Here is a 16,239-nt window from a genome sequence, read left to right on the forward strand (position 1 = left end):
GCTTTTCAAACTGCATGGTTACCAAATCCACCTCAAATTTTTAAGCATTAGGCAAACATATGCTCCCTTCCACAGAATATGACTGCTAGCTAGTTCCAATTGACTATAAAGCAGCACTGTATTTTACACTATCTGTTTATACTACAAAGTTGAAGTTGTGGTTCTGCCAAACCCGGGGTCATAGCACAGTAAGAATTTGGTAAAAGTTTCAAACAGATCAAAGAGAGAAAAATGACACAAGAATTCAGCATTTGGCCAGTGACAACAGTAAACCAAATATTTTTTTTCCTGTTGTAAAAACCAAAGATTGTGTTGCCTTTACAAGCAGAACTAACAAGATGAAGGGAGATGAAAAACTTTCTCCAGACCATCTGAGATGTATGATATTGTAAACCCTTTAAATTTTGCTGTCTGAAGACTTCTTTTTAAATCTAATTTTGCATTTGTCCGTGCATTAAGACTATTTCTCTCACCCAGGAGAAGCAAATACTGGGATCCGAATACTTTGCAATTTCATGCTAAGAGAGGCCACAGACAGGGAAACGGTTTGATCAATGTGGGAAGGATCAACCCAAAATAACAGTAAGATATATTGTATCATCAAAAATGGCATGTCTGGAAGGAACATTGAGTATAAATTAACAGCAACTTAGCCAAAACAACTTGCTCTCTTCAACATCTGCAGCTGTGTAGTTGCTAGGGAGTTATCTGGCTTCATACACTTTTTTCACATCTGTCAACTAAATCAGAGATGGAAATACAAAAGCCTAGCATAAAGGGACATAACATACATCTAAAACACTCCCTAAATGACTTGAGGTCTTCATGCTAACTAAGATGTTGCAAAGGGGCATAGGTATAAGTTTGTCCAACACTCTGCCTGCTCTGTTGTGTAATGGAAAATCTTATCTGTTCTCCTCTGATGAGCTCTCCAAAACTTCCAAACATGGGTAAACAGAATTACAGCACATGAGACAATAAGTTTGGCATACATGTATGAAACTTCATACTTCTGGGATGAGCAAAATGAATAAACTTTCATATTCATTGCCTTACAACACCATGTGCGAGCAAAAGCAACAGGGTGGGAACAGATTGTAAGAGGTCAGAGAGACTCTCACAGTTCAGCTCACACAACATCTTCATGATTCTTCACGATTTTCAACGTCACTAGTGACTTTCAAAGACTAAACTGTGAAGCCTTCATAGAAACGGGCACGACAGAGTTACTCAACAGGAATAACAACATTTTTCAGTACATAGCATGCAAGTTAGTGAAATGAGTGGTATGTTGTATTTCCCCTGCCTGCATCATCTCAGGTTATGTTATGGTCCACTCTAAATGACAAGGTGATGAAATTGCATAGGTGTAACACTCTCATTTCAGCAGCATGTGTGACACAAAGTACTAAAATCCCTAATGCACAGACTTGAATAATATGGCTTTAAATCTTTAGGTGTCAGAGGGCTATTTGTAAGTTGTTGCTCCATGCTTGCAAAACATGGGAGTTCTTAAGTTACATTCTACACTTTTACTAAAAACAAAAAACAACAACAGACACTCAGGCAAAAATGTTTTTGGCCTTGAATATCTAAGCTTTTAATTCCCAACAGTTCTGCAATCCTTTAATGTCTCCATAATATCAAACAACATTTTGGGTTTAAAAAAAACTTCCAAATAGGAAATGCAGATTGATACATTTAATATACTAAAAGATTTAAGGACAGTCGTAAATATGCAATCAAAAATCAAACAATTGTGTATGCTGTGTAGACATAAACAAAGAAGTCAACTTTTGTGTATAGTCATCAAGCAAGGTGACAAAACTCCACTCGATTCTCCCTGCATAGCCACAAATACAATTTGTTCCTCACAGCAAGCAAATAACATTTTCATACAGGAAGAAGAGTAGAGAAGGTGTCTGCAGCAACGAGCTGAACAAACGCAGAGGTTAAGAAATAATAGAGGTATTCTTATTCTTACAGAAAGCTACTTTCTACTGAATTTTTTTTTCTACTGGATTAGCAAAATGAAACAGCTCAGATCAACGTCAGCACCAGTACAAAAGACAAGGGCTACAGCAGTAAGATTTCTTTAAATGGCCTGATCAGCTAGATTGTGACTCAGAAACAATGATGGTCTCAGTTATATGTATCAAGCATTTGGGGCCAGAATGGTCCTGGTAGAAGTTTGGGAGGAGCAGCTCCTGAACAGATGAGGTTCTGTGTCTGAACAGACAACTTAAGTGCACAGTATTCTTTTCATCTACATTATTAGTAACATGGTGATAGTGATAACATGACCTTACTATTTCTTTCCTTTGTGGAAAAAAAAAAAAACACACCTCTTGCACCTTAGAGTCATAGGATGGTCTGGGTTGGAAGGGACCTTTAAGATAATCTAGTTCCAAGCATAGGCATATCATAGGCAGGGACACCTTCCTCTAGACCATTTTGCTCACAGCTCCACCCAGCCTGGTCTTAAACCTTTCCAGGGAGGGGGCATCTACAACCTCAGGATTTTGGCTTACTTGGCTCAAATTTTGATAGACGTAGATTCTTGCCTCTTGTTTGGGTGATATCTATAGCTTCAACTCTCATAAAACAAGCCTCTGAATTACTGTGAACTCATCTAGTCTATACTCCAGGGGTAAATTTGAAGTTAATGTAGCAGTTTTCTTAGAGCAAAGGAAGGAGAAAGTGTGAATACTGAAAAAATAAAAACCTAAAGTGATTTTAAATTTTCAAATGAATTTTCTTCATCATTTTTCTTGACCATTCTTTTTGTTCCCTCCCAAAAAGAATGGAGATGTTGTCATATACATGTATACAGACAGCAAATTTAAATGCCCTGTAGGCACAGTAGCAGAAGCTGAACTTACTTTCGCACCAAGCAAAAGTATGAAAAAAATATCTTCACATTAAAACAATGCTACCTGGCCAACAGCAGCCAACTACACACTACTATAATACAAAAATTAAAAGGCATTATAAAGGGTGGATAAAATGTAATTTTCAGTATCAGAGGAAATAAAGAAAATATAACAAAAGAAAAAGCTACAGTAGTTGTTTCCATTTTTCTTTTGAACTTTTCACCAAAGAAGTTGTAATGTGGCAAAGTGAAGGTTCCCCCCCCATCAACAAATGAGTAGTTAACCTAAATACTTGTAAATAAGGCTGTAGCTCATGGGAGGTCTCTCTTAACAGAGGTCTTGGTAGCAGGCTGAGTGAATCAGTGCTTCTACTCTCACCCTTCACATCACCAACCCTCATTCTCCCTTTTTGGCTGCATCCCACCAGTACATCCCCTCGGGTCACAGCCATACAGAAGTTTCTTTTAGGGCCCTGGTCATTATCTCATTCTTCTTCCCAACCCCACCACTTCATTCCTGGCCTCTGCTGCCTCCTCAGGCATGTAATTGCACCACTTTCTGGGATAGCTTATCAGTGTTTTTTAAGAAAGTGTGATTGTGCAGCCAGCTCTCAAGACGGTGCGTGGGCTACATTCACATCATCAGTCCAGACTTTCCATTTTTTGCTGTGCTCCTTAGTCCCATGTAATCAAAAACTTCAAGCTTTAGAACTTCAGCGGTTACAGCCAATGTTCAAACACATCCAAAAACCTCTTAATATCTACAAAGTTCTTTCAAGTAAATCCAGCATTTCTTGAGCAGTTAAATCTGGTTGTTTTGTGATGATTTGGAACTGAAAACAGACAGCCTGGGTAACTGGAATTTAAAAAAGCAAAATCTACAATGAATCCAGTTTAGCTTTTGGCATCATATTGTGTTTGTCTCAGCAGTAATAACAGTTATTATGTTTAAAAACTTATCTAGCAACCAAACAGGTTAGATGCATTTCAAAAAGCCAAAGCCAGTGTATTTTTTTCTTGCTTGACAAGATGATTCATTTACACACTCCTTACTAAATCACAGAGTGTTTTTAATAGGAGCAGAAATCCAGGATTGCCTGAGATGGACAGCTGGGTCAAGTTACCCTTTGGAAGTAGTCACTGAACAAAATGTGAAACAGAAAAATTGCTCTCTGAGCTTCATGCAAATACGCTCTGGAAACTCAGTACCTCTCATTTTCTAGGGTTCAACCACAGCACCAGGCCTCCAGGGATGTACTTTCACTAATATCTCATGCAGTCACTGTCACTGGTAAAAAAAAAAAAAAAAAAAAGCAAAAAAAAAAACCAACCTGGTCTTTTCCTCCACTCCCACACCCATCTATTTGCTGTACACTTTGCACTCATCTGTAATGCTGATCTTGTTTAAAGCTGAACTGTTTATGTTGGTTTGGCTTTGACCCCCTAAGCAGCTCATCAACTGGATGTGCAAGTGCTGGCATAAAGAGGGAGGTGGTGGAGAAACAAAAAACAAAAACAGTGGGTCTGCAGCAGGGTAAGCCCTGGGTACAGCTAGAAGATGCAGCTAAGCAAACCTAAAGGCTTGTTGATGCCAGAAACATCAGATTCACACTCTCCTCCTTCTATAGATCCACCCTCCCTCCTCTCAGAGAGGTGCCAGGCCTTTCTTCCTTGGACCCAAATGACCTTGCAGAAGGCCAGGCCAGCTCATTAAACCACTGTTTAACTACTGTCATAGTTTAATTGCACAGGTGCTTAAGTGGCCTGCTGAATGATCAGAAAAATAGAGCCAAGTGCAAGAGGAGTAAAGGCAGCATATGGCCAGCAGCAGGGAGGCCGGTTGCGGGGACATACAGAAGTGCCAGCCACTTTCAGCAAGTGACCTGTTAGTTTGGCTTAGCTGGACCATCTAACTGCACTCCTGCACTGTTTTGACAGCAGTGCTGGCTTATGTCAGCTCTAAGTGTTGTGTAACTACATTCTATGTCTCATTTCAGCCATAGGTGAGCAAGACTTTAATGAGCAATTCACATACCTACAGTTAAGAATATGCTGATACACATTTTACATTAAAGCTCCATCTCAAGTGCCACATATAATTTCACAGGAAGCCCAACAAATGCCCTTTAAATAGGCTCACTGATCTGCATTTCAAAAACTCAGACCATTACGCCAGTACTACTCCTCTCCTGAATTATAGCTTTAAGCTCTTGTTATTGATTTAAATTTTAAACTGGTTTGTTTTGATTCAAAACATCATTACACCTACAACTTCATTTGTGTTGAATTACTGTTCAAGTCCACACATAAATTACTTCATCAACTCACAAGAAATCCAAGGCTGTGGTTCCCTGGGCAGATGTTGCCAGCTGCACGATCTCCCAGCATCTCTCTCCTGTTTGTCCTAAATTCATGTTGCCGCTTCCTATCCCTTCAGTTTTGCCAGCTTGTGGGTATACGCTGTAAAGTGGATAACTGGACTCAGACAAAGGTATTCTAGCTGTCCCCTTCTATTTTGGGGAGTTAGTACTTGAGGCTGTAGTGCCAGCAGTAATACTGGCATTTTACAGCCAGACATTATCACCCCCTCCACACACGCAGAATTTATACCTCTCTGCGTTCCACTTACAGCACCCCTTCCATTGTGTCACCATGCACAGTTGTGCTGGGACAGGGAATAGAGGACTTATCAAGCTGAAATGTAATCTGGAAGGGAAAAGAACCTAAAGACACTTAATTCCCTTCAGTAGTTCACAACAAAGGCAGACAAATAATGTAACATGCTGACAGGACCGAGGCCACGGTTAAACAGATTACAAGCATTTTGCATACAGAGCTCCCCACTGTTCTTTTCACTTGCCCAGTGGTATATCCTCATCCTTGAGCTTCTTCCTCCATCGTGCTAGAAAATGGGCAACTTGATGTCAGTATTAGAGTCAATAACCATAGATAGCTCTAAGAAACAGAAATTTCCCTTTTATCTTCTTTATGCAGACATTTTGTATTTTAAAACAAAGAAGTTTTAAAACAGGCCCAGACTTAGCCTGTCTTAAAACAATCAATGGCATCCGAATCACTTGCGACCATCTTAAGACAATCATCCAACAGGGAAAAGAAAAGCTGCTGAGCAACAGTGAAGCACCCTCTACACTACCAACAAGCATAACAGGCTGTCCTGGTTGCCCTAGGCATTATTGGCTTTGGTAGAGCAGACCACGCCACATCCAAACCAGTTAAACTGGCTTTGGAAGTACTACAGGAGCCCAAAGGCAGGTAGTTGTTCCTCCAACTGGGATGGGTACAAAAGTTGCAAATAAGTGTCAGAGGTTCTTTCCCATTACTGTTGTCATCTTTGCCAGGGCCGCAGGGCTGACAAACCCAACTGGAAAATACGGGAGCTGCGTAGACAGTAAATCTGCTTTGTCCAAACAGCCTGCGTACAGCCCAGGTGAAATATGGACAGTGGCAGATACTACATAGCACTGATCTGTACTTACCAAATGTGACAGAGCACTCTGACAATGAGTTGGCCAACAGTTTTGACAGTCAATGTTGGGTGATGTTATCTCACAGTTATCTCACAAACTTTTGCTGGCCTTGTTATGTCTGTGATCATTTTTGTGATGATGAAATAGAGTTCGTGATCTGATAAGGAAAGGTGAGGAATGCAATTAACCATACAAGTAGCTGAGAGCTGAGGTCTCATTCATTCAGAAGAGAATTTCTGTTCTTTATTAAACATATAAGTAAGGATAATTTGCATGTCAACACCGTTAACTATTTCAGCAGTAGGGAAAAGAAAGTCAGAGATCTGCTCAGTTAACTCTGAGCAATGTCTCACTTCTCCGTGCCCACCAAGAAAGAAGTATAGAGGAATTTGAAACACATTCAAGCCAAATCAAGACACCTAGGCAAGCACAGTAGTAACGCAACCTACTGCCTTTTCATGAGTCATGTGAATAGGACTTATTTTGCAAATGAAACTTGAAAGAGTATGGTCAACCTCCCCCTGGTCACCAGACTAATATCTCTGACCATGGTCAGAATGGCTTTACTAGACCTTCCAAGAAGCGTTCACAACACTTGTGGACACAAAGACACGCAAGATGGAGTCAGAGGACCTAGCAGCTCACAGCTCACTGCTGCTCCTCAGTGTGACAGAACTATGTACCTGCTTCTGTCCTCAGAACTTGTCAGACCCGTTCCCTGTGCCAGCCCAAATCTCTAATTTAGGAGAAAACTGATCCAGGAAAAAAGAAAAAGGAGGTGCCTAGTCTTTTACCGGAGAAGTAAGCTGAACGAAGAGCGCAGCAAGAGCATACAGGATAAATCAGAAATGATAAGTGGAGGCAGAACAGACGGTTGAAACAGTGATGGAAATGGACCGTTAGTTTTCAATAATTAGATCACTACTACACAGAGATCATTAGGGTTTAAGATTTCCATTTTCCTTTATGCAGTTTGCTCCAACCGGTCAAATTTTACCTTCAGTGTAATAAAGCCAGCAGTGAATTTATTACCTAAATATGTTAGTGAAATCTAACATGGTCTAAACTTCTAATACTGACAAGGCAATAGCACATTCATGGTATTAGATAATTACATCAAAGCTAGCTAGCAGGTTCTTAAAAATCATCTTTCATGAAAGTCTACACAAGCCTGTCTAAAGATTGAGAGATTCCACAGATTTAAATACCAGAATCACAGAATGGCTCAGGCTGGAAGAGACCTTAAAGGTAATCTATTCCAACCCCCTGCCTTAAGCAGGTTTGCCACCTATTAGGTCAAGCCATTCAGGGCCACATTCAATCTGGCCTTGAACACCTCCAGAAATGGGGCATCCGCTCCTGTGCCTTACCACCCTCTAAGTAAAAGCCTTCTCCCTAACATCTGACCTAAATCTCCACTCTTTTAGCTTAAAAAGTCTGCCTGTCTCCTGTCTATAAGCTTCCCTCAAACAGTAGAATAATAATCCTCAATCCTGCTTTTGCATTTTCAGCTTAGAAATAGATACCAGCAATAAGGCAATAGGAAAAAACAGAATTCGCAAGATATCAGCAATGATGGAAGAAAAACTGCAAATTCAAGAGAAGCTGGTATCACTAACGAAGGATTCTGAGGAACTGGAAAATATTCTAATGTAGCTGCTAGTGAAGTGTAATTTAGTATCCTAAAGCACAGAGAATTCAGATTCATGAAATTACGTGGACTTAACAAAACAGTTTGTGTAAAGTACTCCTCAACTCCAGCCACTGATTGTTGCTTCCAAACCACAGTCGCCCACTGAGACATTTGGGCCATTCGATCTATTTCAAATAACACAGACGCAGGTCTAGTGGGCTACTCTAATAAGGTACATTTGTTCACTGATCTATCTCACAAAGACCAGTATTTTCTACCTACTTCGTACCTCGGTAAGGCACAAACTTGCAATGAAGTCCTTGCTATCTTTGGTCACACTAATGCATTACTTAAATAAAAGGTTTTATTTCAAAGTAATTTAAGGTGACCAAACATCATTTTAATGAAAACAAAAACATGGAAAATTGCTTCTTGCATCCCTAGCTAGCCAGGAAACTATACCACTTATTTAGTTAAGCTAGCTTTACCTCCAGCTTTGCTTCCCAAAACAGTCTAAGGAGTTCAATGGTGATGCAACTGTTCGATGACAACGAGCTCAGCTTTGGGAAGTTTTTCCATCTCCTGATTGCTCTTCATAAATATCATATGCATTGTCAGAGCTTTTGTCATTTTTCTTTGTTCTGTTCCTCCTTATTTGCAGATCTCCTTTCTTGTCTGCCCAAACCAAGGTCTCCCAGCCCTCTGAGTGAAACTTCCCCTCTTTTACATGCAGAGACTTAGATCAGAAAGTATACAACAAAGTATGCATAGACTCCACACAGGCAAAGCTGATCAAACCCCACACCTCATGTTGCAGCAGGGGCCCCTTGCACCTCCAGCAGGATCTCTGAGCTCCTCAGAGCCTCATCAAAGCGCTGCCTGAAGGGCCTTCCACTCATTTCCCTAATACCTGCATCTTCTGCTTGCAAAGACACCTCCTGAGACAACTGCCTCTCGCCCTACAGCCTTGCTCTTCACAGCTCCTCACCTAAACCAGTGAGTCTGGGATCTTGCAGGAAGCAGCACTGCTGGGCCTCAAGCACAGGTTGGCTTACCTTGAGCCTGGAGATGGAAGAGCACAAGGAGGGAGGAAGCCATTTCCTCCTCATCCATTTGCACCACTGCAGGGACATAATATGGCTCAGCCCCAACTACAGCTGGTCTCCCTATTCATATCCTTTCCCACCACTCTGAGGGGGCTGCTAGAAGGAAGAAAGTTTTGCAGTAGGGAAGGAAGGGTAAGAGAATGGCAAAGAGAAAATGCAGAGGAGAGGCCAGACAGCATTTCTGGCCTTCCTGCATCCTTGTACAGGGGAGCCTCTCTTTCCTATTTCCATCCAATGCGAGCACTTGCTATCATTACAGGCAGAAATGCAACAGAGTGTTGCGCTTACCATTTTAACATCACATTTGATCCTTCATCGCCATTTCCCCTGAATCCAGTCCCTTGAAAGCAAAAGCTTTTTCTATGAGCAATGCTATACCCAAGTTTCAGCTTACTATACTTGCCTATTGCTATTTACACCTTCCAGTCAGCTGCCTTTCCCTCTACTTCTCTTATCTCCTCTCCCAGGACAGACATATTGTTTTCTCTCCCTCTTTAATTCTTCTTCAAATATTGGGCTGACCTTGCTGGGGAGGTGACACTCTGATCCAATAACAAGTGCAAGACTGAAATGCATATAAGATCAGTGCTTTCCTTGGAATACGCAGCATTGCCCTTAGCAAGACAGCATCCCAGGGCTTGAAAGCTGTCAGTGATATTTGTATCACTTTGTCATAACCCGTCTCTTCTTGTTGCCTGAGTAATATCCTCTAAGAAAGGACACAGTATCAGAAGAATAATGTAGAAATATTACTTCCCATTCCTACGGAGTTTTCACTAAGTTAACAAAATAATAATTCTGTGCTGGTTAAGTCAAATGGAAGTCACCCACCTGGAAAAGGCAATTGCTTCTGAGAACTCAGAAGAGAAATACCTTTTCATTATAACAAAGTTCTATCCACTCTGGACACATCTTTGTACAAACCCTTTAAATTCAAGGAAGTCATGTCATTATATTTCTCCACAGGTTGAAGCAGAAATGCTACCTACCTTGTGATTATAAAGGCAAATAAAAGTAATCAATCTTACTTCCTTTTTTTTTCCAATGCAATCTGCCTCTATTCTGTGTTATCTATACTTGGGGTGCTCATGACCAACTTCTGCCTTGGTTATATTTGCACATTCCAGTAGAACAGTAACAAGATATCACATTTTTCTCAAGAAAGTGTGTTAAGAGTTAATTACTCATGATAACTACTAAGCAGTTGAAGTGTTTGCTTTGCTAGGCTCTACAAAGACACATTTTAAATGCCATAGGATAAGCTAGTTGTTTTAAACAAAACAAATCAAAAAATTCTGCACTTCGGATGCCGTGGTATGCAGTTAAGTAGATAGACTTAGCCTAGCAAGCAAAAAAAAAAGGAAAAGACTATTTCTAATTCCCCTACAAATCTAATTTAAATGTGGAGAACTGTGGACATAATTCTTGTTAGAAATAATGGATATTAAGTTCAAAAAAGTATTTGTAAATCACAGTGAATAAAGTACACCCAGCTCTACGTGCAATGTTTTTCACCTCATGACTGCAATTAGCATTAGCATCACTAGAAATTGTGAGCTTCCTTAGCACCCTGCAGAAAGCTATCCTTACAGGCAACAGTTTTCTATTTTGATTTTGAATAAAGTCTCTTCCCATAAGTCACCAGTCACATTGATATAACACATTTGATTAAGATCAACCTGATTTGACCATAATTATTTATGATATCAACATGAAAATAAGAACCTTCTTGGCACCACAAGTCATGTCCTAATTACAAATCATGACCTACCCATGTATGTTACAAATTAATACAGCCATGTATATGTGAAAAGTGACTTGCAAAATGACTAAAATGAACGGCTCTGTGAAAACCAAACTTTCTCACAACAGCTTGAAGTCACAGAAGCTTCCTGGTAAAACTCCTGCTTCCTCATATTTCAAATAACGTTTCCTACCCTACTTTATCAAGATAACATTAATATAAATGGTATTTGCCAAGCATTATAAATACAGCAAACACAAACTTTGATCTGGTCACCGTGCTATAAAATACTTTGGTGAAGACACATCAGAGCAAAAGACTTGTCTGTTATCAGTATAGGTGCCAGCAGCTCACCTTAAGGATCTGTATAGTCTTGCACTTGCAAAGCCCTTGCAGGAAGTATCTCCAGGGCAATTAGATACCAATAGCATTTATTTTTAGTCTCCTTCAGTGCTTTTTGAAATATCAAAACAATTGTTTCTTTTTTTTCCCCTGTGCTGCTCATTACACAACTAGATAGAACAGAAAAATATAAGAAAGCACAAATCAAGAGGTACGTATCTGAGAAAAGGAATAGGACTGCAAGTGCCCAGGAGGAGCACTGTGTGTATTTGTGGTGTGCAGTTTGATATGCCATTCCCTAGAGAGGCACCATCTTGTTAGAACTCAATAGTCCCATTAAATCTGCAGACTGCAAACCTCCTCATAGCACACAAGACTGGATGTGTGTGTGGAGGACAATGGCCTCTCCAGCACTCAACTGAAAAATGATATTGAGGGATAAGTTTACACTTGATGCCTTTGCAGTACTAATAAAACTTTTGCAAAAAAAGATGAACATTAGAATTCTTGTTTTTACAACAGAGACCCAAAAGCTAGTAGGCATGACAGACAGGAGACATTTAAGCTTAAGCAAGGACACAGAAGGAAATAAAAATTCCCCAGTGAAAAACAAGTGTTTGTATTAATCCTCTCCAGTTTCACTGCAAAACATCTGTTCCAAAATTATGAGAGTTCCAGAGGCAATCAGATGTGTTCAGTTTATTTTCTTTATGCTTTGTTGTTGTTGTTGTAGTACTTCTTTCAGGCATTTGCCTCCCTCTCCAAACCAATCCCGACATTTCTGGTCAGAAGCCTCTCAGTAACAATCCCTCGAATTTCTTCTATTTCTCATATGCTTTATAACACCGTAAAGAAAGGCTCGCAATACCGAATGCTTTCTGTTAAAGCAGCTGTTAGAGATGGGAAAAGTACCTAAGCTTTCAAACACAGAAAGATGCTTTTCGATGCAGACACTATTTAGGCTAAGTAAAGGCTCCCAGGTGACGATCAATGAACTATATAAGGAATGAAATTATCCTCGTTTATTGAGAAGACTTGAATTACATCTCATTTTATAAAGTCTGTATTTAAGCAAGCCTTCACAAAGCATTGAGGAATGTGAACTTTACCAACACTTTTTGTTAAACAGCTTAATCCACACCCACATCAAAACAAAGACAGAAGGCTGAGCTCTTTACATATGAGAAGGTGACTTTTCACACATAACCTAAACAGCAAACCTTTTGCTTTTTTTCAAGATAATGCAAAGCTCCTAGATAACAAAGTTTCTGTAATTTACATATCTTCCAAGAAGTGGAAATTAGAAAGCTACAGACAATAAACATTCCCTGATCGGTCCGGAGAAAAAGGTGCAAAGGGAAATCTCAGAAATTGGTTTAGCAGCTACCACAGGCAGAAAGGATCTTGAGCCACAAGTGTTCTTGTTGTGCTAATCTACCTAATGTTCCAGTGACAAAAAGAAAGAAAAAAGCCTTGCATAAATAGTTCTGTCCAGGCTAGTGTGAACTCAGTGATCTCTTAAAATAAATAATGAAGTAATAAATCTAATATCTAGTTTGTGTAAGTCTTCCCGAAGATCTGTTTTCTCAAACATATACGTGGGGGAAAAAAAAAAAAGATGGTTCATTTTGTACTTCTGTGCAACTTGCGCAGAAGTCAGCGCGGCTTTGCCTACTGGGAGATTGTTCTGAACCTGCAGCTCTTACTCAATACAGCTGTCAGCCGCAGAGCCCGAGGAAGCTGTCATACAGACAATGTTCAAATGCAGTTGTGTTTTTCCCACAGAGCTGTTGAAAGGAAACCCGTTTGTTAACAAAGCCTGAGAGACGTTAGGATCCTGATGTGGAAGAAAATAAAGGATCGTCTCCCCAGCCGATTAACACCTTCCAAGTGCAAGGTGTCCCCAGTGCTGAAACTACAAACTACCGATGTTTTTGAAATCTCTTCCACAAGTACAGGTTAGAGGCATTAATAATTTGTGAGAAAGTTTTTCTTCGCTGTAGACCACAGCTTCGTGTTTATTCATATACTGTAGCAAGCAAATGAGAAGCTAAACACTTTGAAAATGGTGCAGCATTTTGACTGCTTGACCCACACTACTGACAGAAAAGTTTGCCTTAATTGCTGGCATACAAAATATTTTCAAATGACAATTCTCCAAAACAAGCTTGAGGTTACAGCAGTGAACAGAAGCTGCCTGAGTATTCAGCTGACTTTTGGATTATTAACTATATATCTTAATTGCCTGTAAAGTTTGATACTGTCAACAACGGAAATGCATTCCTCTACCTGCAGTACTCCAGTCCTACAGTGGGTAATTCCTTCAGCTGCTGTTTTAGAAGGGAGAAGCCAACCTCTGTTATATCCTTTCCCAGCCAGGTGACCGCAACTGTTTCAGAACAGGCCCTGGAAGCCCTCAGTGCTGCATCCACAGGTAGCTTAGATTTAGCAGTGTGGTATCACTTGGCTCATGCTGTTTCTTCTGAGTCACGTCAGGCAGTTACCAGGGGAGCACCTTTAGCCCCATGCTGCTTTGTATCTTGGCTCACAGGCAGGAGTGTGTCTTGCTAATGGAAAACTACCTCATCAAGAGTGACTGGCAGAAAATGATGAACAGTACTTCAAAGAAACTGAAGAGATAAGAAAGTATGGCCAGTAACAAGAGTCTAGGTCATTTAGAAGCCTTTCAGTACTACACTGACGGAGGGATACTATCACTGGCTTAAGATAACCTACCAAAACAAAATTGGCTTGCTCAAAAAGATATCTCAGCATTTGGCTATCCAATTCCCAACAATTAATTGCCACCACAAACTTTCCATAGCAGCACTCATGTCAAGTTAGAGTGACAACAAGGAGACTTGTGGCAGGGGAGACCCAAAAAGCAGGGTAGCTAGTCAGTGCACATTTAGCAGCTGCAGTTATGCCCACTCTGAAGAAAGACCTACATCTGAGCTTCATCTGTGCCCTATTTCAGCCTGTTGCATGACCAGCAAGAAGAGCTGTTCAGAGTCTGCAGGGAAAAGTCATACAGACAGAAGAATCAGAATAGCCAGGGTTGGAAGAGACCTCAAGGATCATGCATCTCCAATCCCCCTGCCACGTGCAGGGCCACCAACCTTCTCATTTAATGCTAGACCAGGCTGTCCAGGGCCCCATCCAATCTGGCCTTGAACACTTCCATGGACAGGGCATCCACAACCTCTCTGGGCAGCCTGTTCCAGTACCTCACCACTCTCTCTGTAAAGAATTTCCCCCTGATGTCCAACCTAAATCTCCCCTCCTTCAACTTAAAACTATTCCCCTCCCCTCTGTAGGCTCCCTTTAGGTACTGAAAGGCTGCAATGAGGTCACCCCACAGCCTTCTTTTCTCCAGGCTGAACAAGCCCAGCTCCCTCAGCCTGTCTTCATAGGGGAGGGGCTCCAGTCCCCTGATCATCTTCATGGCCCTCCCCTGGACCCTCTCCAACAGCTCCCTGTCTTTTTTGTACTGGGGGCTCCACATTTGGATGCAGTATTCCAGATGGGGCCTCACAAGAGCAGAGTAGAGGGGAACAATCACATCCCTGTCCCTGCTGGCTACCCCTCTTTTGATGGAGCCCAGGATACCATTTGCCTTTTGAGTCGCAATGGCACACTGCTGGCTCATATTGAGCTTTTCATCCATCAAGACCCCCAGGTCCTTCTCCACAGGGCTGCTCTCAAGGACCGCTCCTTCCAGTCTGTAGGGATGCCTGGGATTCCTCCGGCCCAAGTGCAAAACTCTGCAGAGAAATATACGTCCATAAAACAAACCTGTGCAGCACCAATTATGAGCCATTCTTAATGTATCTGCTTATAACTACAGCAGCATACATGCTTGACATTGGAAGAAGGAAGCACTCTCAGTAGAACTGATAAAACGGTAAGTCCTTGAATGTTTTGGACTACATCACTTCATGTATGCCAGGTAGGTTATCACTATCATAGCTGTCTGCTATCCCTGGTCAAACTGAATCTCGTTACTGAGATGCTCATTCCAGCTAGTTATCAGAGAGCTTAGTTATCAGAGAGCTTTGTCATAGTCTCATATTCTCACTGATAGCTTTACAGGTTCCCTGCAATCTCATGGCATATAGTTTTAGAAAGGAAAAACATAGCTAGGTTTCTGTTAGAGAACTACAAATAACCAGTTAACTCACTGGTAAATCTCTGAGCAGTGCTCAACATGAGTGAGTGATTGGTTTCTTTTAATTACACTGTATTTTCAAGGCTCTCAATGAAAAAGTCTAGCAACTTTCCTAACTCTTTCATCTTCCAGGCCTCACAAATTAAAGAGGCACAGCAGCAATGGGTTTTCAGAAGCAACAAAATGATAGCCTTTAGCTCCAGGTGGTACTTCATCTTCCTACTCTGATTAATGGTAAAGGTAATATTTGTGAATATGGTTTTAATGATTTTGATGTCAAATGAAAATAAAGCTTCCAAACCAGCTTATCCAGAGTTGTAGATCAATAAAATCTGAACCCTAACATATGAGAAAATATCTATATGCTAAAAGAACTAGGACTGACAGCTTTCTAGAGATGTGTTGGCAGAATATGAAAGTGACAGCTTTTTTGGTTCTACTTCAGCAATGGAATTCTGGTTTTTGGTTGAACAATTTCCCTCATGTCCTCTGTGATTACTTTGCTACAACACTCTTTACAGAAAAGGTAAAAGCTAGGCATCTTGCACTAGTACATTAGATACTTTCCTTTATCATCAAGCGTTTCAGGAAGCTAAGGAGCTCCTGAACTTCTTTAGTATTAGTCATAAACTCTATCTTTAGCTTTTGTTGTAATGGAAATAAAATCATTATGATCACACTACCTCTGATCATATCTTTCTCCAACCCTGAATCACTTCTGCATCTGTTAGGCAATTGCAGCCAAATTTGAGAAATGAGAGAGGTCTCAAGGCAATTACATTTCTATTAAGTTTTACACAAGAAGGGAATACAGAAAGGACAAAGACTCTGGAAGTATCTTCATATGTGTCTTTACCAGGAATCAGAGAAAGGCTGAAGCACAAAA

General features: G+C 40.7%; 1 protein-coding gene across 6 annotated transcripts in view; it reads right to left on the bottom strand.

The window, feature by feature from the left end:
* Positions 1-16,239, bottom strand: part of SMAD1 (SMAD family member 1) — a 107,423-nt gene that overhangs the window by 61,974 nt on the left and 29,210 nt on the right. The window contains exon 1 of one of the 6 annotated variants that reach the window (XM_090138579.1): positions 5,201-5,311. The exons of the other annotated variants lie outside the window; for them this stretch is intronic. The gene's annotated coding sequence lies outside the window, so the exon portion shown is untranslated. Of the gene's footprint in view, positions 1-5,200; positions 5,312-16,239 lie in introns of those variants that run through there. 6 annotated transcript variants of the gene reach the window in all.

Source organism: Phasianus colchicus, chromosome 4 (genome assembly GCF_987193195.1).
Source record: "Phasianus colchicus chromosome 4, bPhaCol1.hap1.1, whole genome shotgun sequence".
Classification (NCBI taxonomy): Eukaryota; Metazoa; Chordata; class Aves; order Galliformes; family Phasianidae; genus Phasianus; species Phasianus colchicus.